Genomic DNA, 26,163 nt, shown 5'->3' on the forward strand with positions numbered 1-26,163 from the left:
AGAATTTTTTTCAGCAGCTCACTTCTAATCAGTGATTCAAAAACATTTGGAAAGCCGCAGATGTTCTTAAAAAATCATTTTCTAGATGTATGAATAGGCAGGGAAAATAAAATATTACTGCTGACCACAATGACTGAGTGCCTCACACTGATGCTGCTCTATTTATTTTACAGCTTGCTGTAGGAAGCTGGCTCTTTATATGAAGTATTGTCGCGTAGGCGCTCATTATTCTAATGAGACTACTGGATTTTGAGCAGCAAGATCGTCCACGGTGTGGGAGACTGAGTCTGGCCCACTGTGGGTGACACCTGTCACTCGAAATCCAGGTTTTGCTCTGGCTAACTAGCAGTGCCTCATTTCTACCAGAGGATAGTGATGATTGGGCAGCTGAGTGCCTGACATATTAGGCTTCTCAGGGAAGTCGTGGTCACTCAGGTCGCATCCGGTTCTCTCATTCACAATTCAGTCTCATATATAAATGACAAACAGAAGCAGTATGTGTTTCAATGATTGGTTTAATAAAACAACTGCATCTTAGATAGCAAAGCGTGAGCTGCAATAACCAGGACGACACAACATGACAGTATTAAAATGGTGACGAGAAGAGTGAAGCATACGAATAACGTTATCATATTGTCACTATGATTGATGGATTATTTCCTATCTAAATCATAATCTGAGCACAGCATGTTAAACTCTAATTCTGCCTTTCAGGTTCCCCCGGGGAGACATCAACCCTCATACCTGAGCAAAGGCCTGTAGTCTGCGTTAGCATCTGTAGCAAAGCATTCAGCAATCAGCATACAGTCGTGGTTTCCTGGCTGGAATCTTCCTCTTAGTGTATAATGGGACTAGGAAGGAGTTTTAGAATAACACAGCTGATGTTCTGAGAAAATGTCCCTACCTGAGGCTGTGTATTTTCTATGAATGTTGGAGACTAAACTTCTACCACGCTCACCGGCAATGTACCAAACTGTAGCCTTGAATGAAGCACAGAGTGATCAAGAATGTCTTGTTTGAGAACACAGTGCTAGGCTAAGCAAAACAGTTAGATAGATGAAAAATAAAACAAGACCGTAAAAATGGTTATTGTAAAAATAACAATGCAAAGCCGAATAAAATATATCTAGGTTAAAGGGCACAGCGGCCTAGTGTGTTAAAATAACGTGCATGGAGCTATAACTAAAATGGCTACACAACAGTATCAAGATGAGATATATCATGCAGAGTCCAGGGGTTCCCCTTACTGGTGGACAGGGGTTTGCTCTAGAAATCCCAAGGTGCTCTTTTAGGCAGTAGTGTGGTCAAGCAGCCGTAAGCTTTTCAGAGAGTAGTGTTAGACATTCGCAATTACACACACAGTTAATAGATGAGGCAAACGACTCAAGAAGGAGATCCGAACCAATTTACAAAAATGTAAAGTATCTTTATGTGTGTTTTGGCACCAGAATCAATAAGATCTTGTAAGTGTGTTTTGCAACTGAAATCTTTACAGTTTTGAAATGTCAACACGGTGCAATTTCTGAAAGCTACAATGTTATCCTGTGGAGGAAAAACAAAGACAGCAAAAGAGGTACAGTACAGCGACTTACAAGACCAATCTCCTAGACTTCAGGTAAGTATTGGACAAGGGTCAGGACCACATCTACAGGTCACACCAGGCGTCACTAGGGAAGCCGGTTGCAGAGGTGCAGTACACTGTTGGGTGCCCAGTGTTACTCTCTGGGCATCTATCTGGTCGTAAATATGCTGCAGGTGAGGACTGGGGATCCAGTTGGGAGGAACCAACATGTGGGTTTCAATCTTGAGATGTCCTGGGATGAGGAGGCATCTTCATGCCTCTGCCTCACAGCCCAGGGGTTACGGGTGCAGAAGTGTCCTGAGGCATCAGGTTTTTCTCCACTGGAGCATTCACGTTTGAAGGGGCTTGCGTGCCTGCGTGCAGAGGCTGTAGGTGATGTTGGGACTCAACAGTGGGCAAATCCAAGGTGGGCTTTGTCTCTGGAGGACTGGGGGACCACGTTGGTACCTTTAGCCCACTTTAACTCGGGCTAAACAGCAGGGGTGCAGTGGTGCTTTATGGTGTCGGGTTTTCTGTGGTGCCTACAAGATTCAGGGAAAGCAGCTCCACTGCTGCACAGGAGTACCTAGGTCCTTGTTGAAAGATTTTGGAGGCACAGCAGCTTGCAGGCCGAGTTGCAAATCGGTGAGGCTAGGGCTAAGTCAGGCGCTTCTTCCTTGGACTTTGCTTTTGCTTTTGGGTCTTCCCTGAATACTGAATTTAGTGATGTTTTGGGGAGCGTAGGGTAGCAGCCAGTCGACTACTTACCCATGGGGTTACTACACCCCATATATGACCACTTCCTGTGAGAAATGGGCATAACCCTGTCCCAGAGTTCCTAAATCTGCCAACACCATGATGGCAGATTTCTAAATGTTGTGTCCACACCAGGCAGCTCACCTTGGGGGTCGGACTGGCCTTGGGGGTGGACACACATCTCTGAACATTAAGGCCCAGATTTATCAAAATAGACTCACAACTGTGCATACATTTTTTTAACGCAAGCTAATGTCATTTCATAGAGCCATCGGTGCACCATATTTAAAAAATGACACACAATGGCGCTAAGGAATGGTTAGCGCCAAAATAAAATGACACTAACCATTGAGCAATGCCATAAGAAAAAATAGTGCTGCTGGTGCAAAAGTGGCGCTAGGCCATTTTGCAGCACATTTGTTGACACCAAACAGGTTAGCGCTATAATTAACAGCATTAGTGTAAAAAAAAATGAGCAAGCTTGAAAAAAACATTTGGGAAGAAAAGATGAAGAATGCAGGCCAGGAGAGACCCCAGGGAGATCCCAATAAGCCAAGTGCCAGCCAGGTGGGTCCTGTAAAGTCCCAGGAGAAGGAGAAGAGGAATCAGAAGTGTTGTTTTAGTGAGAAGGATCATTAAATCTTGCTCAGAGACGTGACGCAGCACCAACACCAGCTCTTCCTCGTCCTCCAAATTGCCACTAGGTAGGAGAGAGGTCATATGGCAGGCAATAGTAGACAAAGTAAACAGCGTGGCAGAGATGAGGAGAACGGCCCCTGATTGCAAGAAGCACTAGCAGGATTGCACTAAGAACTAAGAAGACACTCGCCAGGAACTGAAAGGCAACACTGCAGTCTGGAGTTGGAAGTCTCACACCATGTGAGGACCTGGATGAGATGGAGCAGATGGTCTCAGCAGTCATCCAGGAGAAACTGGTCACTGGAATCGCAGGACAGCGCAGACTGTCAAGAACTACCACAAATGCAGGGCAAGTTGCAGGGGAGAACTATCTGGAATCTCACAAATGGCAGAAGGTGGAGGCACATAGGACACACTCAATGCATGCTAGAGGGTTGCATCGCTCTGAATGAAAATGCCCCATTGCCACTCAAGCCACACTTGTAGTGACGCTCTGGTTGCGCAATGCATTCCGACATATACCCAACGTGGACATAAGCAACTTACTATGGCTTTACATACACCATGTAAATATGCAGCACATTGCCTGGAAGTGATGTGCAATTAGTGTGGCTCTGGCTGTGCCACAACAACACCCATTGCATATTATCATTGCCCGAGATCCAACACAACATGTTCATCAGAGACTGGGACTGAAGTCAATACTACCCTAGTGGTGGTGTCAGGATGGCGCAACAAGGCAAAATGCTTTCCATCACCACACATTGAAATGCCACATTGCCATCATTGCTTTACATGTGCAGGAAGGGACACCGATCTGCATATAAAAATCTATCCCCTCAACGCAGGAACCCTGTCATTATGGTGCTACGATGCCTGTGTTGGTGCAGGGAGAACAAATCTGCACAGGCACAGGGGGAATTACAGGGGTGTGACATATTCCAGTAAACATGGTGCACCCCTGCGTTTCAAAACTGGTGCAGCGCCATGCAACAATATATTGAGAAAAAATGTGTCCCTAATTGTGCTACCTGTGGAATGCAAACCGCAAAGGGAAGATCAACAACAACTCCACACACCTCCATGCGCCATTTCGGAATAGGCACAAAAGTGAATTTATACAACACATGGGGCATGTCTATGACCATCATTTGTGTATCTGTACAGGTAGCTGCAATCTCATCATGTAACAAGGTTGAGTGTATTATGTGAATGGTTGGTGTACTGCTTAATGGGACATTCATCATGCGTAAGAACTGGCACAAGTGACATAAAAGTTGCACTACCAGCACAATGTCACTAGCCCATAATGCAACTGTACCATCATACAAATAGTTCCCATGTGGATCCAAGTTGCACATTCACCTTGGGCCACGTCAACAAAGTCTCAAAATGCATGCAGTGATACACATTCTACATCCTTAGCCCAACATATGCATGTGTCAGACATGTTGTATGCAATGAAATGTCCAAAATGTAGGGAGGGATAAACTAATGGGACAAACAATCCCTAATGTTTGGACTGTCCCTTCCAATAGCATTTGTGTGGGGACTACTAGAGGCAGATGAGAATGTAGGACAAGCATTATAAGCAAAGGACATCCCTGCGCTTTGCTGCACCAGTGCCATCATTCATGGTGCCAATGCATTATAGCACCAAACGAGTGAAAGCACACATTACACTACTGCAGGAATGTCCAACATGGGAAATTGGAAGGCAAATTACATGCCACCATGGTGTCAGTGGCAGGGGCTAGGAGCCTGCAAGGAATTTGGTGGTGTGGGATCAAAGCACAAAATACCTTGTAGGGTTGCCCCATGTGTGGTGCACTATGCTACACATAACTTACAACTACAACCTGGGGTCTGTAGCATGTCACTGAACCTCCAGTAGCAAGTAAATGATTTACCATGTCAACAGCCACCACAGTCAAAGATTGACATATCACTATCTCATTGCAGGGGATGATGCCTTACTTCTTGCCGACCAGCCTGTCCTGGATATTACAGATGACATTGATGACCAGCTGCCGACCATGAATAAAGAGACTTTTCAGGCTGTCCTAGGTTCCCTCCAGACACAACCTCCAGTCGCAGGGACACACACAGTGTTGCGGGGTCTCCACGAGAACCACTTAACTACCAACACACAGCACCATCCAGTCATGACACATCCCTGGACTCCCAGGACCAAGACATTACCTTTCAGAAGACAGTGGTAGGAGTCCAGCAGGAGCTGGCCAAGCAGATGTGGATGTGGATTGAGACCATGGCACATAGCCTAGAGGGAGTGCAGAGGTGCAGCAGTCCAAATAAGGACAACTCAGCTGCCATCACAGGCACCCACTCCCCGCTACATGGACTCCAGCAGTCCCTGGCCGACATAGCTGCTGTCATGAAGCAGATATTTCTACAATTGCCCTCCCAAAGTGGCAGCAGCATGATAGACAACAGGCTTTGGGTTATACAGAATACCCTGGAGTCAATACATTGGAAATTAGCCTCCCTCAGGGAAAACATGGCTACTTACGATTGTGATGTTGCAGCGGTGTTGAGAAATCAGCAGTTCCTCCTTGCTGAAGAGATGCCTTATGTGTTCCCACAAATAGCAGTTGCCCGGACCTTTGAATCTACATCTTTATCCCCTGATGTGTGTGTCCCCCCTCAATCTCAACAGCACCAGACATGGCGCAGGAGGCACCACACACATCAGAGGATTAAGATGTGGAAGGAACAACTTTCACAAGGAAAACCACCCGGTAGCACCAGTCTGTGCCACATGGGTAGTAGCTCCTTAGTTCCGGGCTTAAGATCATGTCAGTGTTGTGACAGCTGGCAATGTGCCCTCTTCACTCAACCAATGTTGATTTGTCTCCTATGTACTGTCATTGTCTCAAATCATACCTAGTGGCACTTTGGACACCTCTTCTCTAATGCACAATTTTCCTAACCATGTCTCATGACATGTTCCTCATCCCTGGACCCTGATTGTACAACAAGTGGCTCAGGGTCTCTCATGAGGCCTATGAACTGGACATTGTATTGCATTGGGAAATACACTTGCACCTGTACATAAATCACCTTGTTTACATGTAACATTTCAGCGCTTACTGTGATTCATCAACTCAGCTAAATGTATGTATTGTGTTAAGCTATGTCAATGAGAACAGAACCTATTTCCATGTGTGCATTACTGTCCAACACAAAGCCACACACTAGGATCCTACCATGAAAAAGGAGAATGATGGTGTTGTGGGCTACAACCAACTTACATAGCCCTAAATACATGTATTGAACAGATATCCATGGAAGTTGACATATGGCATGTATGGGTCAGAACCAAGTGTATGGTAATTTACCCAGATGAGATTACCAGTACAACTAATATGTGTGGTTCAGAAGAGACGAGTTTCATCAGTGATGGGCAGCTGTCAGTGTGGCAGGATACAGACCCCAAAATGGCTGATGTCATATGTGCCACACTTTCTACCAATAATTCTGCCAAACCTCAGCAATGACAGTTGAAGTTCCATATTTACCTATCCAAGATTCTATATACATATACAATGTGAATGGCTGGGACTGTGGACGACAAATGTTTTGAGTAGCTGATGTCATTTAGCAGCCAATCTGACAACTCCTTGTTCATAGGGGATGCACATGGTCATCCATGGAAATAAAGACAGAAAACATACCCTAAGCCATTCCTCTTATCTGGACAGTGAACCCAGGAGAACACCCATACAACCAATCTACATGGAGAGATAATTGTCTAATACTAACAGGATTTATTAAAACATATTAATACGATCATGTTAAAACTGAACCTATGCACTTCCCTACAATAAATTAGCCTAAACAAATTTATGTTAACTTACACCAACACCCATCTATTCTATTCTAAACTTATCTTACACATGTAATGCAACACCCTAAACACTGTCCCCCACCTCCCTTAAGAGACAAGAAACAAGTAGGACAACATAAACTAAGGCTATACATGTACTAACTTAACCTAGTTCCTAAACAAATATATATATATATATATATATATGTATATATATATATATATGTATATATATATATATGTGCAAGTTTTTTTTGATTTTTTTATTAACATAGAAACCCCACATAACCCCCCCACCCAATCCACAAACATAAAAGCCACCACCCCCAACTGTACTTACAATAACCTACACCTAAACTACACTATTTTACTAACCTAACACTGCCCACCTAAAACTCACTGAAAAAGTTAACATAAGTAATAGGGGGAGGGAAGGAACTGCGAGGCTGTGCCACAAATAGTTTATAACTTCTTCAGTTCCATCTTGCAGTACTTAAGTAATTTGAATTCCTGGCATTGTCTCTTTCCGACTTATCCAATCTTGCCATCATGGCTACCATGTCCAGTCTCATGTCAGCCTCGAAGGTTGAAGTTGTGGCTGGGGCAGGTGGCGGTTTGGGTACCTGGCTGTGGATTGGTGCAGTAGATGTGGAGGGCAGACCCTGACCCCAGATTTCTTCCACGACGTGGCCTGCACAGTTGTGGGGTGTAGCGGAGGTCCCCCATTAGAAAATGCATGCCAAACCCCATCGGATTTCTCCCTCCTAGATTTCTTCCCCATCCTTTGGTTCCCAGCCTGTACTGCTACTGGGTGCCTATACCTGTCAGCCCTTTTTTCAAAAGCTGTTTCTCAGCTGGGATCATATTGGCAGCTGAAACATGAGGAGAACATGGCATGGGGGTAATGATTATCCATCGTTGACCATCAGGGCCCAGAGGTAAGTGGACTACTGCGGCCTTGCTCAACATTTGTGTCATCATAGTACTGAGGATCAAGTGGCCCTATAAGTCCAGAATCCCTGTGCCATTGTAAATACACAGCGCAATGTATGCAATCCACCACGTTGACACCCCTGGTGCTACATCAAGCCTTAGCCAGGCATCATGGATGCAAGGTGGAGGTCATCTGACAGGGGAACAAGAAACTTCCCAATGGCAATTCTAAGGTTTGGAAAAGTATCATTCAAGTGTCCTGGGGTTAACATCTGCTCAGAGCATGTGTTACAAGGGGGCACACCATTTCCCATAATGGGCCCACATGTACAGTTCAGGCTGAGAGCCCATATAGTTTGGCCAAAGCATAAAAGATATATCTATGTTGTCTACATATTTGGTATCTATTGCCTCCTCTCCTGTGCTATGTTGTGCAAATTGGGTAATGCGGCACACACAAGGTGGCTGTATGGATGCCCTAAAGGACACAGTAAGATTGGCACTTTACTGGATGCAGCTACAGTATTCCTATTTATTGAACAACATGTGCACATGCATGTCAGCCATCTCCTAAGTACCAGGTAAACACTCAGCATTCACATTATATGCACACATGATGTGACCAAGATCGCACACAGATTTCATGATGGGTAGACCATGTTGGTAATTCTGCACCCATCTAGCTTGCTACATTCTGTAGACATGCCCCACAATCATCTGGAGCAGAAATGCATTCTCATTGAGTACTCAACTGTCTGTTGGCCAGCACAATAAGGCTCATTGCACGACCTCTGCCTCACTTAAAATCTGAAGAGTAGTGAGGCACCAGTGGTGCAAGTGTCTCCTATTTAAGCCCCCAGGAGACCTCAAAACATGTACATCATTAGTACTATTATCTGAGTAACTGAAAACTACATCTGGCACACAGTGCTGTCAAAAGTGACATATATGTTGGCAACAGGGATGCTATTCAGATAAACAGCAGCTCAGACACATATCATGATTGACATCAATGTATATGTGGGCATGCTTTCCTTTTCCTAACACCCACTATTCCATAGCAGCACACGTTGGCACTTGTGCAGCAATCAACTCATGCTCCATCCTCAACATAGCATCAGACATGATGTCCATATCCTAACTCAGATGACGTCATTACATTGCAACAATCAACTCATGTCCATCCTCAACATAGCATCAGACATGAGGACCATATCCTAACTCAGATGACGTCAGTACATTGGTCACACAATACATTTTATCATTGCATTGTACACATCAGACCCTATCGCACAAACCCTGGAATGACACATGTGACCCACAAGGTGACACTTACTGGCTGCATTTGGGTATTCAAATCGGGACACTTCTCCAATGGTGTAGGGTGGAGGCCCCCCTGCAATACATGACAGGAAAACATAGCTTAGTGAATTATGGACATTTTTGTGCATGGACAACAGTTTCACATTCAACTTGTTAAGTTGAGTAAGCAAGTCAACTTAGTGGTAGGTCAGAACAACTGCCAAACATTAATAATCTATCAGTGAGATTAAGGGCCAGATAATGGAGAACCTGGCACCACCAAAGCTTCACTTTTCCTGACACTCCTGTGGTGCATTTCACTGCACCACATGTACCTGGATTTGTCATGCAGCTGTTTTGTTGTGTTACACCTCTATTTCCATAAGGGGCAGCATGACACAGTGTGCCAGATGTATCAAACAATTTTACATTCGCAATTAGTGTGAATCGCAAAATTAAGCCATTTGTGTATGCAAAAATGCCTTTCAAGATGTATGAAAGGCATTCGCTGTGCAATTTTAAGGAATCGCAAAAATAGCGATTCTCTAAATAGGAAATCGCAAATAGGAAATTTCTATTTGCGATTTCCAATGCACATGTATCAAGTATTTCCTAAATGAGAATTATGCATTTTAGGAAATGCAATCACCACCAAATCCAATTGGTAAGCATGTGCAATGTTAAAAAATGCATTATGAATGCATTTTTAAAAATGACATGTAGCGCACACACATGTCTGCAAATATTTTTTTGGGGTGCATCAGAAAGGGCAAGGCCCCCAGCACCCTGGGGTTTGCATTACCTAATTTTCGAATTCCTAACTGGAATTCGCAAATTGGGAAATGCAAAACCATTCACATGTGTAGGCCTACAGGCCCATAGGGATGAAAGGAGTCCCATTCCCTAATTGCGATTCGGTAATAGCAATTGCCAATTTGAAGAAATTGCTATCACTGACTCGCAAATTTCATACATCCCATTTTGCATTTCTTAATTACCGATTTCTTAAAATTTGCTATTTAAGAAATGCAAACCCAGAGCTTGATACATCTGGCCCAGCGTTCTGTATCAGAGGGACATGCAATGGTTGCTGCAGTGGCCATCCCATTGTAACACCCATTGCTTTTGACCCTGCCCCAGATGTTGAAGACATCTTACACATTATCAGCGCAAAAAGACTAACAACTGCCCCTGGGTAGTGTGAGCATAGTGTTGAAGAATGCATTGAAACATCCTTGTTTCTTGGAAATAATATGTGTGTGCCTTTTCAAGGCACACACCAGAGCTAAAATGCCATGGAGGTTTCCTTACGTTCATGTAGTTGTCTCTACAACTACATGAACATAAGGGATGTCTTGCCAATACTGTGTGGGCAGCTATTGTCACCATAGTAGACCATTTATGTTCAGGTAGGAATAACAATCTGCCCATATACACTCCCCTCAACACAGGCACACTTGCACTGTGGTCCAAGTACGCCTGCGTTGGTGGAGACTTCTGAGTAATATGCTAGTGCTGCCGCAGATGCAGGCCTTCCCTATACTGTATGTAAATCGGGGCAGGCCTGTGGTACAAATTCCGCACATGTGTGTCACATAATAGAAACATTATGGGCTGTATGTGATACACAGGGCCGTATTTATACTCTGGTTGCGCCGAATTTGCGTCGTTTTTTTCGACGCAAATTCGACGCTAAACTAACGCCAACTAACGCCATATTTATACTATGGCGTTAGACGCTTCGGGCGCCAAAGTGCCCGGAGTGAGCGTCATTTTTTAGCGTGAACCCCTTCCTTGCGTTAATGAGATGCAAGGGAGGCGTTCCCGTCTTAAAAAATGACTCCCAGGCCTTTACGTGGTATTTATACTCCCGGGCAAAAATGACGCCCGGGAGTGGGCGTGGCCAAAAACGGCGCATTTGCGCCGCTTTTTAACGCCTGGGTCAGGGATGGCGTTAAGGGACAAGTGGGCTCAAAATGAGCCCACAGTGCCCTCCCCTGCCCCCAGGGACCCCCCCTGCCACCCCTGCCCACCCCAGGAGGACACCCAAGGATGGAGGGACCCATCCCAGTGAAGTACAGGTAAGTTCAGGTAAGTATAATTTTTATTATTTTTCAATTTTTTTTTGTGGCATAGGGGGGCCTGATTTGTGCCCCCCTACATGCCACTATGCCCAATGACCATGCCCAGGGGACATAAGTCCCCTGGGCATGGCCATTGGGCAAGGGGGCATGACTCCTATCTTTACAATGATAGGAGTCATGTTGATGGGGGATGGGCGTCGAAAAAAAATGGCGCAAGTCGGGTTACGACGATTTTTTCGACGTAACCTGACTTGCCCCATTTTAAGACGCCCATACGCCATTTTCCCCCTACGCCGGCGCTGTCTGGTGTACGTGTTTTTTTTCCACGCAAACCAGGCAGCGCCGGTCTGCTTGCGCCGGCTAACGCCATTCCATAAATACGGCGCCCGCATGGCGCTTCAGAATGGCGTTAGACGGCGCAAACATTTTTGACGCTAAACTGCGTTAGCGCAGTTTAGCGTCAAAAAGTATAAATATGGGCCACAATGTACACAAAGAGGAATGTGCAAGTAGTCTGGACCTAGCAAAGTTCCCTTATATGCCATTGGCTAAAGACACAAAGGAGCAGGTTTAAGGAATGAGGTTCTGCACCTAGTGCCTCGCAACTGTCCTAGCAGGCCCTTAGCAACCCCCTGACACCCTAAGTGTACGCAGTATGAAGTATATGGACCACTATGCTGCAGGGTAGGGGGTAATCATGTCATTTCATATAGATGCAAATTATGTACTCAGCAGGAGTGGCACCAAAAAGATTGCACTACTGATGCAGAGTACATAGTTGCCCATCATATGTAAAGGTATACCCCCTTTTAACGCCTGCAGGTGTTCACAGTGTGCAGGAAAAATGGCGCTATGATATATAAAAATTATTCCTGCCCCATTTATTTTGCCCCCTTACAGGGATAGTTCACTCTCCCATACATGAGGCCTGATATGGTGTGCAAAGATTAACAAAGTGGTGCTATGCATGCATCGCACCACTTTGTTAATATGGAGCAGGGAAAATTACATTTCAGCACGGCCTTAGTGTTATTTATGAATTTCACAATGGCAGTGCTAAGGTGGCGCTAGGGACTGTAAATCAATAACAACCTGTCCTGATCCTTGACAAAATATGCTGCACTCAACCTTATGTCCGCCTGTCATGTACATGCAAATAAGGATGTTGCATTGCAAATGGGGTACTTACCAACTGCTCCACTAATCTGAATCCCCAAGTGATCCAGTAGATCTTGCTTCAATGCTATGAGGTCAGCCCAACAGTGTTTCAACTGGTGGTCGGTGTCCACTACTCCAAATAGTCTGTGTAGGTGGTGGAGCACCTTGGCCACTGTAGCTTCCGTTCCTCTGTGGGGTAGTCCTGTATTACGTGACCACCAAAAACTAGCATCATCAGAAGGTAATGCTGCACCAACCAAATTAACCCTCCCAGTTCATCTGCTACCATCTTTGTTGCCCTCCCTTTCCCAGACATTATGCAGTATGAGCAAACTGCAAATGTAAAATCCCCAAAAAATAAACTTAATTAACTACCCCCCTAACCCTAAACAGCCCAACATACTATGCCCCTAGACAAACAGCCCACAGTAAAATGAAAAATATGGGACAAAAAAACACTACAAAAGACTGAGGAAAAAGACAGAAAGCACACAACAGCAATAGGACACAGCACAAAACTCTCTAACAACACCAGTCTTCCTCCAGCACCTGCTCCACACACTCTCACACAGTCATAGACAAAAACACTGTGAAGTGAAAGCGAATGCCATGTATGCAGCTAGGAAGTCCTGTTTCATCACTTCCTGGGCCTTTGTGTCACGTTTTCCTATATGCATCGTTTTTTTTGTTGTTTTTTTACTCATGATGGTCATGTGTCTATTTTTTTCCATTGAGGCTGACAAGGCCTCAAGGCTTGTGATTGAAGCACAGGGGGCAGGCGTTATTTTTTTGCTTAGCAAAGTAAGAAGTATTGGCGTTTGTGTCAAAGAATTTGACACATGACATGGTATTCCTTCCCATGTACCCTGACAAGGCATGTGGACTTGCGATTGAAGCGCAGGGGCCAGGCGTCATACTTTTGGTATAGAGGAGTATGGAATATTGATGTTTGCATCAACTTTTTTGATGCATAACAAGAATGCATGGATTTTGTTGGAAAGGCTGACAGTGCACCCAGATTTACATACCATGTCACAGAGGCTATGCATGTATGTAGTAAGTATGGTATGGCTACCTGTGTGAGCATGTTCATTCTTATCTTAACGGTAACATAGGTATATGTTACCATTATGTTTGTATGCGTGTGTGATGCATGCAATGACTGATACTGTTTGGATATGTGTTACTAGACTTTGTACACAAACATGTTACCACATGTGTACTAGTGTACATATGTGGTCTAGCACTTATTTGTGGGTCTACCACATTGTAATGTGAGATTTCCAAATGTATATTTAACAACAACACAGTAGATATGATGGGCTATGTCTAATATCTGGTAATGCATGTGATACTCATGACAAATCATACTCAGAGGATGCAGTATACAACAGCTGGGTTAGGTTCATGTTACACCTGGCAATGTGAGTGCATGTGTGTCCACACTGAGGTGTGTTGTTAGGTTCAGGCTTCATGATGCTCTGCTACACATGTGGCATATAGTTCGACTTGCATCTGTGATGCAGGAGATGGTGTACTCACATGTGTCAATGAAGGCTGGTGTGTGCCACATGCGTAGAAAGACATGTCGAGTGTCATATTAGTAAAATTAACCACATCGCTGTGTTCATGGGATATGAAACCTCACATATCTATTTTCCTGCATGGACACATGTTGAACTTTGTTAAATGGTTGTGTAGTCCCATCAATCCCATCTATGTTTCCTTATGTTGGAACACATCTGATGGTCATTTAAGCCTGTCAATGATCATGTGATACAATGCATTTTCATTAGTGGAAAGTTGACTTTTGTGCAGACTCCAACACACAATACCAGGCCTGTGCCATTTAAGTGGTACATGTGTGTAGAGATATCAGACATTTGTGTGCATGCCAAAAACTAGGTACTTACAATCGACCACAACACGTTTGTAATGACTGTCACATACAATGGCATACAACTGTGTAGCAGTGTAGCAGTCAGGCAATGATGGCAGCCTAGTCGTCATTCGTACTGTGTGACTTTTTATGCCCACACAGACTCATGGTCGCATATTTTGGTGCAGGTTTACAGTGCTCCACTCTGCTCAGTTCACTGCGCACACGCATCAGGCCCCTGACTGTGTCAAGAGTCAATGTAGTCTCAGCACTGGGGTTAGGGGGTGTTGGTCAGAGATCTAGCCTCCTCATGATAGTTCTTCAACAGAGCAATGCGCAGTCCCCTGCAGTCCGACACATGCATTTTTGTGATGAAATGGCCTGGGATTTTCATTTTCCTTTGGGGTACTTGATGTCAGGCTTGCCCTATCATATACAGACGACTGCCTACTTGTATGTGCAGGACATGTCTTATCATTTGGCATGGTCCCACAGATATGGTAATACTTTCTTAGTGATTTGCATTTGCAGCTTGGTTAGGGCCTGTATCTCTAGTGTAACTTTTGTATGATGCAGGGGACAGATGATGTCATGTCTTGTTTAGAATAGATTAGGTCCTACATTGCTGGCACTCTTTAGGCTGCTTACATTTTGTACACATCTTCTACAGCAACATTGTCCTATCATACATGGACAGGATGCAACATGTAACTCATGTCATTTCAAGATGTACACATCTTCTACTACTGGATACATGGTAGTTTCCCTCCCATTTCCAGCCTTTGGGAGACTACATGACTTCCACACATGCATGACAGTACACCCGCCACAGCACTTGTGTCCAAGCCATCTGTGGGATTCTCTCAGCTGTCCTTCCAAATCCCTTGGTGTACATGGGTGTGCACTACATTTTGCGTTCCACAAACTATGTCACTGTCACCATGAGTGTATCTTCTTAGTGTGTGAAATCATTTCAGCACTGTATTATTTATTTACCAAATGCAACATATATGTGTCCTTCTTCAGCCATACATTTTAGGATGGGTCTGTGACATGTTTGGACATTGCTAGAAATACTTCCACATCCCACACCTGAGTGGCATGTTGGAGACCTAGATATTTTAGGAATATTTTTCACTGTTGGTAACTTTGATCAGGCATGTGAGTGTCAATGAGAGGTGTGTTTTCATATGTGGTGTGAGAAGGTATCATACAGGCCATACTTGGTAACCTTGCTGACACATGTCAACCACTGTAGGAAATTGCAAACCCTACCCTACCTAGGCCATACACCCATACATCAGTCTTCACATGTATGTCCGGATTAGCTGCAGGCTTGTATCAAGACAAGTGTGTTACAATGTACATAGGGAGAGAGATAGACTCTGCCTATATTCCACCCAGATATTCATTTGATGGTGCATTCTCACATTTTATTGTTAAATCCTGGCTATGAGCCATATGTATGGAGAGTGGATCAGCACCCATTGCGGCTTCACTTGTCTATCAACCCTAAACGCACTCCACAGCCAACATGTGTGTGCTATATTTGAGGTACAGCACATCATGTGGCAGGGTTGGGTCCAATGGTGGTGCCAGAACGTAACTCCATTGATAGACGGTGCAGGCTTAGACTCAAATTTTGGTTCCTAACGCTGAACAGTCAATGATGGTCCATTGATACCAATTATCTCTCCCCTTGTCACATGTGCTCAGTGCTGGCATAGCAGATATCTGCCTGAGATGTGACATAGTTTAGTTCCTTTTCATCTAATGCACCATTTTGGAAACAGCCCGTACAGTATGTATAGCCCCCTTGCATAGAACTTGCCAGGCGTAGGGATGATGTGGGGAAAGGGGTAGTAATTTGCAAAATGCCCACCTAATACCACAATTCTTTGTGGTGCGTGGATCTAGGCCTTTGAGATCAACATGGCTGTGAGTTATGTGACACTGATGTGTGGCATGGAGGCGCTAGTCCCTCTTACATCACAACCTATGTTCCAACCGTCATTGTAGCTGTTGTGTTTCTTTAATGCTCTCTGATGTATGAGCAAAATTCCAATGGTATATGTAGTAGAGAATGAGTTGACAAAGGACATTCAGGACAAATTGATTTGTTGGTGATATTTACAAAGTGATATTATTTGTACAGTGTCTAGGTGTAGAGGTGTACAATTTGTTGTCTCCTGCGAACTTCAGCAGCAGTGTGTTGCAGTTCCACCTCCAACTGTGCTGTACCATTGTCATCCTCCTTCTCATTGGGGACATCTACCAGTTCATCCCAGGGAACATTGGTCCGTATACATATGTTATGCAAGATAGCACATACAAGTATCATCTTGATACCAGGGGTGGTGCAGACAATAGGCTTCCTCCTGTCAGGGCCAGGCACCTGAACCTTGACTTCAGTAGCCCAAATGTGCTCTCCACCATATTTCATGTCCTTATGTGTCCTTAATTGTATGCATACTCTTCCACTGTTGTTGGGTTGCCAAGAGGAGTCATCACCCATTGCTGAATGCCGTAAACTTTATTGGCTGCAAAGGAATGAGAGAACATGTGTTGAAAATGCATATTTGTGGTTTTGTATGTTCCATGGCAGATGTTAGTTTTAGGAGGTGTGGTGACTGACTTGCTTCTGGTATTGTGTGTGTTAATATTTTGTGGTATGGTTGCATTAGTTTGTGTTCATGTATGTTACTATTATGGGTTGTGGCCCAGGGCCCAGGGTCAAAATAAATCCAAACTGACAGTTCAACCATGCCAAACACGTGTTGTGCTTTCCATATTTGAGACTGTGTCTTGTTGTTAGTGGAACCTACCACCTCCTTGCACATGATGTTGTCATTTGTATTGACACCACGGTAGACCTACAAAGCCAAACTCAAGGCTCCATGTTACCATGTGGCACTACGCATGCAGTGCAACACTTACTGACCCTTTCTGGCAGATGATGGCTGTGCCTGCCATTATGTGTACAAGGGTATGATTCACACAATTGGAGGAGTAGCAAAATAGATGCAGTGGAATCTCCAAGGCTCCTATACATGATTTATCACAGACACTTTCAACAAATACACAGTGCATAGGTCCTTATGTTTGGTGCATGAAAGGTCAGGTATGTTCTAAATATTCCTACTGTGGCATCCATTATCTTTACAGAATTGCACCTACTCTGTACCAAGGTGGGCCGTTTCTTGTATATGGTGCACACATAGTGGCATTAGGGAGTGCTAAGGGGTGCATGTGAAGTGGCACTGGACTAGGTGCTGCACCACTTCTTCTTTATCTGCCCTATGGTCTTTCATGGCTGGTGATGTTGTATTCCTATGTGTGTGGCACAATGCAGCAGACATGTGAAGGTGCCCACTAAAGGTACATCAGGTATGTGTAGGTGATATGTAGTTGGTAATGGCAACACTTAGGTGGCATGTGATATTGGTGCCACCAGAGGGTTCAACACCATGACAAATGTGAGGCTGTGCTTATATTTGACTTTCTATACATTGACATGGACTATGCATTCACATAGCTGAGTTATTCCTTGTTTGGTGTAATGTGTGTGCCATCTGTATTTAGTTGTCAACCAGTGGACACTTGCCGTGGTTGTTGCCCAGCTTCTGTATGCAAAGGAGACATAGCTCCACCTGTTCTTCACGTGGTGTGTCAGTCAGATTGTGCTTGTACTATGTACATATGGGTGTTTGTGTGCGTGATGTGCAATTAATGTGGTGTAGTGTGGCATGTGGTATATGTGTTGTCTGTACATCTGTGTTCCCCTGTCCATGTGTCTTTAATGTCGTGTATGTCTTGTTTGTCCTACAAGGTTGGTGTGTTGTCTGGGTACTGGTTGGTATGGTGGCTTACCTACGAGTAGTACATTGTCATATTGCCCATCCTGTAACTGCTCATTGATGGTGGAGTCCCGGGATATGTAGGCATCAAGGACACTGCTGGGATGTTTGGCTAGGATGTTTGTGAAGAGACACAGTGGTCTACAATGGCCAGCACATTTATCGAATGGGTGTGTTTGGAGTTTCTGTAGAGGTGTTCCATTGCTCCAATTAGGTAGAAACCCTGCTTGGTCTCCTGCTGCAGTTGCTGGGCATTGGGGAAGCAGATGTGGTGAGGTGTGAGGGGGATATTTGCATCCAGAACCTTTGATAGGAAGGCCGAGAAGGATGGCTGGGAGATACTCTGCACTTCTGCACCCATTGTAGGAAATTATCTTGATGCCTGCATATGGAGGACAGTGAGGAGTTTCTTCATGGGTGGAATATTTGTTGGAGTTTCCACCATTGCAGTGATGTCTGGAGCGATGTGGACTCACGCTTCAGACAATAGGTTCTGATAATATCTTGTTCCCTGAGTCCAAGGATGGTTGAGTGCTGACGAAATATCCTCTCCCACCGTCTGTGCTGCCTTTGTGACTGCTGTGGCGGTGTTTGGGGTTAATGTGGTGGTGCTGGAGAAACCTGTTGTTGTCGCTGTCATTTGCGGTGTGTGCCAAGCGGGAGCATTAACAGTTCTATGTTGTCCAGGAGGTTGCCAATTCTCCTTCTGTGTGTTTTCCTTAAGTAGTGGTGTGTGGGCCTCACTTTTATGCCTGGTCTGACCAGGCGTTCAAATTTGACAAAAATCGGGCTTTGCGTAATTTTTTTAGACTGATTCCTTCTGTGCGTCGTTTTAGCATTGGGGTGTAAATATGGTGCTGGAGGGGTAGCGTAATTTTTTAGAAGGGAACACCTACCTTGCATATCATTGCTGCAAAGCGACGCAAGGTGGCTTGGTGCTCCCAAAAAAGGATGCCAACCCATATATTTTGATGCTAGATGGTCCAGCATCAAAATATAAATGTAGCTGGAGAACTCATATTGACCATCGTCCAGCACACATACTTACAATGGCTTCCCTGTTCACTCGCTATGTCTAAGAATCGACAAAGGCATGGGTTTGGCATATCTGCTTATGCAGATAAGTCCTCACATGCAATGTAATGCACCCTGTCTTAGGACTGTAAGGCCTGCTGTTTGGGTGACTTACATATATTTCATGCACTGTTTAAGGGACATGACACATAGCTGTGTGCCATGTGTTTTCACTGTTAACTGCACCAAGACACGCAGCCTGCAATGGCGGCCTTCTTGTGCTAGGTGTGGGGTCCTTGAGGGTGGCACAATACATGTTGCAGCCATTGGGGACCCTCTTTGATACCTATGCCCTAGATATCAGGGGTACCATTTACTTGGGACCTACTGGGGGGCCAAAGGTATTGCCAATTGGGCGACTATTGCACAGTTTTAGGGAAAGAGATCTGGAACTGGGTCGTGTTAATAGGAACCCAATGCACTGTCAGTCAAAATTGCCTCAAATACCAGGCAAAAAATGGGGGTGACCGTGTCAAAAAAGGGCATTTTTTACATTTGTGTTCAGAGTTATCATATGCAAGTAGTCTGAATAGTTTGAATCTACCAAATCAGCCTTATTCAGGCTTGTTTTTACCACAGGTGTGCATCCTAAGCTTGTAAACTAAGTTAGGGAAAACAAAAAACAGATCTATTGTTTTTCAGATTGAGAATGATTTTGGATAATGTTGTCTTTCCATCCAGTTAGAGCACAAGTGGGTTAAACAATTCAGTGCAATTATGGTTACAAAAAACCCCTAAACCCTGAAATTGGACAGTTTATGGTTATTTACAAAAACTGAACTCACGTCCTCACCGGGAAATCATGGCCTCACACATGATGTTACAGATTACATCACAAATTACAGCAAGGGCATCATTAGTGACATCAGACGTTATCCTGAATTATTATGGATTGGATCACTGTGATACAGTATCACCTCTCTGTTTTGATAAGTACAGGTGCGCCATTCAATAGTCATGGAGAAACCGATGAATTATTGGCATATAACTGTCACCTTCTTAATAAACCACCTGTCTTGACATTATTTACTGTTATTTCTATAAAGTAGACTTTATAGGAGTTATTCAAGATTAATCAAAATGTTCCTTTGTACTTCAGCATTCGCTATGGACAGCCATATGAGTGGCCCAAGGCTATGATCAAAGATGACCTTTTTTGCTACAGGAATGCAATATTTTGTTTTAGACAATCGGTCTGATGAACTATGGCACTCGTAAATCCTAAATATATATCATAACACCACACATATCAAATGATTTTGCAGAACTCCTTTGTCAGCTTCCCTCTACCTTTGCCAGAACCTTTGTACATCTGGTTTAATGTCAGTTGTCTCAACATCTGAACTGAATTTGTCCCTGTGAATGGCCACATTAACAGGCACCCTGTCGATTTAGTTGTTGATAGGCAGAAGCTGACTATATGGCTCAATTGGGTACCAACAATGGTACCACTCCACAATCCTTAGGAGGAGTATGGGATGGTCAAGTGACTGCATCTGGTCTGATGTACTCTCCCCTAAAATGATGAGGTAAAAAGGAAAACAAGTAGCATAAGATTATAGTGGTCTGGGTATAATGCTTCTGTCTCCCATTATCATGCATAGAACAGAAGACATGATTTGGTATTCAGACCAAGAGTCAAGGTCAACTGTTTGGTACATGAGTATGTGGATCAGTGGTATTTTTTTCTAAATCTTTGCAAACCCATGCATAGTCAAGGATTCAAAAGATGAACTCACATCACCAAATGGTCAGCTAAAACATTTCCAACAAATGTCAAAATAATAGCTGCACTGAATTTCCCGATGTCTATTTCACAAAACTATTGACATTACAGTGAGCATCCCACAAGCAAGCTAGCCATTTGGTACACTTTATTAACATCTATGTGCAACAATATATCATCATGACAATGACCATGCAAAACATGCAATATATGAGCCAGCAGTTTATATTGTGGCTTACACCCCATGTGTGCATGTGTACTGCACTGCACACATGTTGCATTACAGCCACAATGCCACCTCAAAAACCTGTTTCACAATTACCACTGATAACATTTCATCAATGTGTGAGTCATAAATGATGCCAGGGGACACATCATGTGTTTATATATCAATGTGAAAAATGACTTTTATATCTACAGTGGTCAGCTATTGAAGCACAGTGTATGTGCCACCTGTTAAGATTGACAAGAAGCACCAGAGCAAAGTGCCATATAGTGCACATCCAAGAGTATCTGACCTACACTCAGATTTCTCAATCGCACACTGCGATGATATGGATTAAAAAAAGCACTGGGACACTCTTGCTGAGGAGCTATAAAAGCTCACATCATCCATCCATTTATTCATTCATTCATATTTCTTTACGCAATTTTATATAGTGCAAATATTAACCAGATTTCTTAGAGCTTGCTACACATAAAAAATCAAGGACCACAAACCAAATAATAAGATAAGAAAGAAACTGTCTACTTGAACAACAGGCCAATCAATTGAAATTAATTGTGGAATACTGTATAAAGTACATGGGAATTAAACAATATACAAAGAGTCCAAAGCAAATGGTTTGTTACAAACCACATCAAGAGATTGCAAGTATGAAATAGTTGCAATCTAGGTAAACAAACAAACAATGGAGTGAATGTAAATTTTGAATACTTTAACGATTAATGGGGACTAAAATCATATACAAGACATACAGAAGTAAAAAGAGGCAACAGATACGTGCATCTAAAGTAAGATATCAACTACATATGTATAGAGTTTGCCTAAGTTTAAAGTAATTTTCTGTTCTTGTTCAAATTCTGATCTAAAGTGCGAATGGAAAATATTTAACTGACTCTTTCAACCAACTATCCATGAAAGCAAAATTTCCTTCCTCCAGGTCTTGATCCACAATGCTATAAATGATAGGAACTGGATGCCCGGACTGTCATTCATTGAACAGGATTTTGAACTGTGTGAACTGTCCATTAGCTCACTTCTTAATAAGTGGATAGAAAAGTAAATTCCTCAATAGTGCAGAAATAATCTTCTCAAACTCAGTTCTTTGTAACTTTGTAGTATAGCCTTCACACCTTAGGATAGTTCATTCTCCAAATATTCTTCAGTACAGTTAAGCCAACTTATTTCTGCCTTTTAAATGGTAGCTCTGTTAGCCCAGGGTAAAACTCACTATTTCCTAATGTCGCTGTGAGCAGTGAGGACACTGGAACAAGTCCATATTTCTTTTCAACTTGTACCTCCTATGAATAATCGTGATGTGGTAAAGAACAAACATGGGGCCAGATGTAGCAAAGTGTTTGCGCCTCGCAAATGGCGAAAATCGCCGTTTGCGAGGCGCAAAAGCCACTTTGCCATTCAGAAATGCATTTTGCGAGTCGGCTCCGACTCGCAAAATGCATTTCCGACTCGCAAATAGGAAGGGGTGTTCCCTTCCTATTTGCGACTCGCAGTGGGATGCAATTCCATTTGCGACCGCGTACGCGGTCGCAAATGGAGTCGCAGTTACCATCCACTTCAAGTGGATGGTAACCCACTCGCAAATTGGAAGGGGTCCCCATGGGACCCCTTCCAGTTTGTGACTGGACCCCAAATTATTTTTTCAGGGCAGGGAGTGGTCCAAGGGACCACTCCCTGCCCTGAAAAAAAAACGAAACTAAAGGTTTCGGTTTTTTTTGAAGTGCAGCTCGTTTTCCTGTTAGGAAAACGGGCTACACTTCAAAAAAAAAAAAACTGCTTTATTGAAAAGCAGGTCGAGAACATGGAGGTCTGCTGACGACAGCAGGCCTCCATGTTAGCGAGTGCCTATACTCGCAATGGGGCCGCAATTTGCGACCCACCTCATGAATATTCATGAGGTGGGTCATTGCGAACCCATTGCGAGTCGCAGTCGGTGTCTGAGACACCGTACTGCATAGCAATTTGCGACTTGCAAATTGCGAGTCGCAGGGACTCGCAATTTGCAAGTCGCAAATTGCCGACTTGCTACATCTGGCCCATGATGCCCTATTAAACCAAATTCCCAGCAGAGCTTCACCAGAACCTTCTCTATCTTCATAAGTTATATCCGTTCCCTCCTTCTAAGCTGAGTCTATGGCACTGTTTCAATGTGTGAGGAGACACAAACCTTCCTTTAGCCTCAAATGATTTGGTTTTCTATCTTTGAATTTAGGAAAAGAGTCACTCAATGTTTACTGCACACATATTTAGGTATTTGAGATAACAATGTAATCTGATATTTAAAAAAAACAGCTTCCTTTCTAAATTCTAAAACCCTGCTTTTCATATGTGAAAATATGACACGCTTGTTCATTAAAGATGGTCAGCTTTCATCAACTAGCTTTGTAATATTAACATGCTACTATTTCCTCAGAAGGACCTTATAAAAATGCGTATTAGCTGCCCACTCCATTCTGTAACAAAAACATTTCCCACAATAATTTCATGAGGCAAAACCAATCCCCTATTTTCTACTGACCTGAACAACATAGCGAGAATATTGCAATGACATATTGACACCAAATAACTATTTCTCAACCCAAATCTGAAGAGGGAGTGACTGAATTTAAACAAATATTAAATAATTGTGCTAGAGCATACTAAGATAAATAAAGATATTCTTTGTCTTTTTATCAAAGTTTAAGTTTACTCATGAAACATAGACTATCTCACCCTTTTGCACTACTGAAAAAATAAAAAACTCGTAGTAAAGTGTATTTAAAATATTGCAGTGGGATAAGCGGTCACCTACCACACTTTCAATTCAATATGGGTTCTCTGTGTATTCCCAAAGCACTGTACACTAGCCTTTTGTCACCCCAGAAATTTTGGGGCATGGGCAGAGGATGGAAGGAAATTCCAGAACCATATGTAGGAGGAGGTTCAAACATTTCTCCCACTTCAAAACCGACGACGGGTATAAATATGAGACTACGAGACCCACTCTTCTGATTATTTCTGGGCCTGTGGAATATTCATAGGAAGAGCTGGTCTGATGCCTGGCTATTCTACTGCAAGAGCTCCTGCTGCCCTGCTGCCCGACAAAGGAAAACTGGACTTGCTTCTTGCACTCAGAACCACCGGAGTCACTCCTAGCCCAGCTGGCTGGCTCCTGTTTTGAGCTACTGAGGCATAAGCTCTAGAGGCTTGTCCTGCACCTGCCCATCGGCTCAGACTCAACATGTCCTGCCTGTGCCCTGCTGCTAGCCTCTGCTGGAGTGTGTCTTGAACCCCAAGAGGATTCCCCCAAGTCCTGCACCCTTGTCTCGCATCCGAATGGACTTCTCCTAGACCAACTGTGGGTTCCCTTGGAGGCAACACCACAGTGCACTTGTTGCAGCATGACAGAGGACCTCACATCACAGCATCTCATCTGCATCCTCATTAGAACTGAAGCAGCACAACACAACTTGACGCAGGCCTTTGAATCTCAGTCCTAGTACAACCAGGTACACTGTCCAGTGGCCTGAAGTTCGTTATGTACCTGGCCTATGCCCCTTCATTGTAAAGTCATGCTTGTGACTTTCTCCTGGTCTGGTGTAACTAGATAACCCGAGCTAACACTTTGTGCTTTTTGGTGGTATTTCTACTATGAATTTAAACTTGCATTTCTTTACTTATATTGATTGAAATTTTGTTGTTGTGATCTCCTTTTATTTAATAACATGTACTCTATTTTTTTGTTTTGTGTTTTCACTTTATTACTGTTTGTGTGCTGCATAAATACTTTATACATTACCTCTAAGATAAGCCTGAATGTTGTTGTACCAAACTACCAGAGGGTTAAGCAAAGATTTTTTGTGGTTCGCTCTGACAGGTTTTGTGGCAGTTCCTTGAGAAAAGCTCACCCCCTCCCCAACCAGCATCCCAATTTCTTACAATATGATTTCACAGTAATGTGTCCACATCTATGGGCTCTGCGGGATAACTGGTTAGGAGGCAAGGTGATCAGCAGCATGGCAGGTCAGCAGATCCTCAGCAGAGGCTTCAGGTTAGTACTTGGCTATAAGGCAATTGCCACCATTGACCTCCATATTCTATAAACGCCAGCAGTACAACATTTATGGATGCCCAAATCTAGAGGATGTCAAACAAGCTTAGTGGAATTTATTAAATAGACAATGCCACACTGTCAATCAGAATGAGCATTTCCTCCAGTTATAGGAGGTACAGCCAATCGGTCTGGGAAAAGTTTTCATCCTCAGAGAGGAACTTGAGAAAGTCCTAACCACAGACTGCAATCCTGTGATCACTACTTATTTGTATATACCAAGTACATCTTGCAGGGGGCTACTTTGATTGGAAACCTTGATGTTTCCCTGTAGACTTTCCTTGAAAAAGTAGTGCAATAAGTAGTGTTGGGGTACAATTTCGTTATTGCAAGCATCCATCCCCTATCTTACAGAAATACAAGTCTGCAAATAGTTATTAGTAAGGTGGATCAGTGATGGTCATGAACCATTTACAGAGCAGATTCATGCAGATCATCACAAACTATTATTGACCTCACTACAATGCTGTCCTATGATGTTCACAAACAGACAATATTTAAGCAAGTGGGATCCCAACTACGCCGCAAACCTGGACATGATTTGCACAGGAAGGGCATTAGGGGAAGCTCCCCCAGTGCAAGAATAAATATGTTGTGTTTTCCACGACTTATAAAATCCAATTCAAGGGGATGAGTCATTCCTTTAAACCACAGGATGGGGCGAACAGTTGAGGGTTTCCTCATCAGGGTACACACAAATTGTGTCACGCAGCAGCAAAAATATGTTGAGCTTGAGGAGTCCCTCAGGATCTGTGACCTCCCCAACTGCAGCCAGAATGACAGGAGAACGTTCAGGGAAAATGGGAAATGGCGGGATTGCACAGCTGCACACGCCCTCATCCTTAAACTGCGTCATAGAGTGTCAAGGCAAAATTGACTTTACATACACCATCTTAAAGAAAACAACGTCTCAACTTACAGTTTGTCAAAACTCGCACATGATATCCCGACAAAAAGGTAAACGTTTTGGGCAAGTTAACAGTCATTAAAGATGCAGACTTGAGAAATGATAAACA

The sequence above is a fragment of the Pleurodeles waltl genome, chromosome 8, assembly GCF_031143425.1.
Source record: "Pleurodeles waltl isolate 20211129_DDA chromosome 8, aPleWal1.hap1.20221129, whole genome shotgun sequence".
Lineage (NCBI taxonomy): Eukaryota > Metazoa > Chordata > Amphibia > Caudata > Salamandridae > Pleurodeles > Pleurodeles waltl.